Raw genomic sequence first — 2,500 nt, 5'->3', positions numbered from 1 at the left:
CGGGTCAGCTATTCACTGAAAACCATTAGCCACAAACACTGGGTGTAGCTCTGAGTCGAGAAAGAACTATGCAAAACGGCGTAAACATTTACACTACGCATACAGTCATAGACATCTCATAGAGACCCTAGAGCCATCAGAGCCAATCATAAGGGAGAGACAAGGCTCGTTCTCTGTCTGGAATAGGGGCCATGGCTGAGGTGATGGACTCATGTTCTAGGAATGGTCTGTGCGGAAGCAACCAGTACAGCCATAGACAGTCGTAACTTCCACAGCCATCATCTAAATACCTATGAGAAGCTTCTAGAGTCACCATCTTTGAGCTAGTGCTGATTGGTCTCACTTAGGGACATCTGACTCTAGACGCATGTGGCCTCTGATGTGGTGTCCCCATCACAAGAAACAGATCTAGTCTAAAGTAGGTCACTCTAAGGAGTCAAGCACTTTACACTCACAATGAAGCCAATAGCTGTCACGGTTTAGATTCATGGGTAGAGTTGTGAAGGCACTGAGCCGCACAAATGAATGGACTTCATGAGGAATACTCAATATTCAGGGCAGCTGTGGTCTACTGGTCAGGGAAACAGACCAGCCTTGCCTAACAGCATGCCTTTACTATGCATTGCATGAATGGCAAAATGGTGTTGAATGGTGAGTGAGCGACTCTTCAAACAGTCTTCACAAATGTAACAGTGACGGTTCTCCGGCCTGGCTCTTTACCTCTGTTCTAACGTCACTGCTGAGAACGGGTTCTAACACCACTACTGGGAACGGGTTCCAGTCTGGCTGTTCACCTCTGTTCTAACAGCACTGCTGGGAACTGGTACAGGGCTGGCTGTTCACCTCTGTTCTAACAACACTGTTGGGAACGGGTTCTAACACAAACTGCTGGGAACTGGTTCAGGCCTGGCTGTTCACCTCTGTTCTAACAGCACTGCTGGGTACATGTGAAGGTCTTTCTGCTGCTCAGAAACATCAAAAGAGTTGCTGCAAATCCCACTGAAGCAGCCAAGGAAGTGGGTCTGTTAACAGCCAGAGAGAGAGAGAGAGAGAGAGATGAGAGATGTAGGGACCAGGGATGCCTCCTCAGAGAAGGAGACAAGGGCAGTGTATTCTCTGAGCTGGACGAGACAAGGGCAGTGTATTCTCTGAGCTGGACGAGACAAGGGCAGTGTATTCTCTGAGCCCCCAAACGAGAGACAACTGCAAGATCTCTACATCGTTAAAGGAAAAGCCAGAGAAAGCCGGACTGGTGACGTTCTACCTCAGGCCCAACACACAAAAGTGCAAATGTAGAATATTGGAATGTCGCTGGACTTACCAAGTCAGAAACACAATGCATTGTGTGTGTGTGTGTGTGTGTGTGTGTGTGTATGTGTGTGTGTGTGTGTGTGTGAGAAAGAGAGAGAGAGAGAGTTGGGGACAGTTTGCCATGAAACAACATGTGTTCATCTGGCCTCAATAACGGAGAGCTTAGGTTAAAACAATATACGTGTAAATCCCTCCCTGAGTGGGAGAGAGAGACAGAGAGAGAGGGGGGAGAGAGAGAGAGAGGGAGAGAGAGGGACAGAACAACAAAGAGTCTGAAAGAGTGCCTTTCAGTTCTGCAGTGGTGTTTCCAGTCAGTAAAGGTTCAGCTTGATAAGTATGTCTCAAAAAAAGTTTTAGAGAGAAAAGAGCTGCTGTGTTCTTTAAAATATATTTACACAAGTGTACAAACACACACAGGCCATGTTCACACACACACACACACACGCACACATACACGCACACGCACACACACACACACACGCACACGCACACGCACACGCACACGCACACGCACACGCACACACAGAGAGAGAGAGGGGGGCTGTACCTACAGTGTTGGTGTGTGGCTATTGTCCCCGGTGAGTCTGGTCCAGGAGCTTGTATCCCACTGCCCAACTACACCATGCAGGTCACACGCCCTCTGGAAGAGACAAGAAGAGGAGAGGGGTCAAAACAGTCCTTTAAGCACGGTAACTGTACAGAAGAAAAGGACGGTGTGTGTGTGTGTGTGTGTGTGTGTGTGTATGTGTGTGTGTGCGTGCGCGTGCATGCGTGTGGGCATGCGCTTGTGTGTGCGTGCCTGCATATGCATGTGTACGAGAGCTCAGTACTCTACTTTACAAGTGTTTTGGTGCAGCAGACAGATTTGTCAAGTGCTTGCTCTCATCTAGCTAGTGGAATAAAGCCAAGCTGTGTGTGTGTGTGTGTGTGTGTGTGTGTGTGTGTGTGTGTGTGAGAGAGAGTGTGTGTGTGTGTGTGTGTCTGTTTGTGTGTGTGTGTTGGTCCGTCAAAAAAAACTTTTTTTTTCCTGACAGTTGAATGAGTCTCACGACTCACACTTCCACATAAATCTCACTGCCTTTCAATGCACAAAAAACTGAGTTTAGACTGGTGTTTAGCTTTCACTACTGATGAGAAAGGGAAGAGAGAGACAGAGAGAGGGAGGAGAGAGAAAGAGGGGGGCAGAGAA

General features: G+C 48.1%; 1 long non-coding RNA gene across 1 annotated transcript in view; it reads right to left on the bottom strand.

Moving 5' to 3' along the window:
- Positions 1-2,500, bottom strand: part of LOC121704829 — a 64,007-nt gene that overhangs the window by 21,726 nt on the left and 39,781 nt on the right. The window contains exon 2 of the long non-coding RNA XR_006030659.1: positions 1,863-1,951. This is a non-coding gene — a long non-coding RNA (uncharacterized LOC121704829). The remainder of the gene's footprint in view (positions 1-1,862; positions 1,952-2,500) is intronic.

Source organism: Alosa sapidissima, chromosome 3 (assembly GCF_018492685.1).
Source record: "Alosa sapidissima isolate fAloSap1 chromosome 3, fAloSap1.pri, whole genome shotgun sequence".
NCBI lineage: Eukaryota > Metazoa > Chordata > Actinopteri > Clupeiformes > Clupeidae > Alosa > Alosa sapidissima.
The sequence above is the reverse complement of the archived record's forward strand: the minus strand, read 5'-3'. Positions and strand labels throughout refer to the sequence as shown.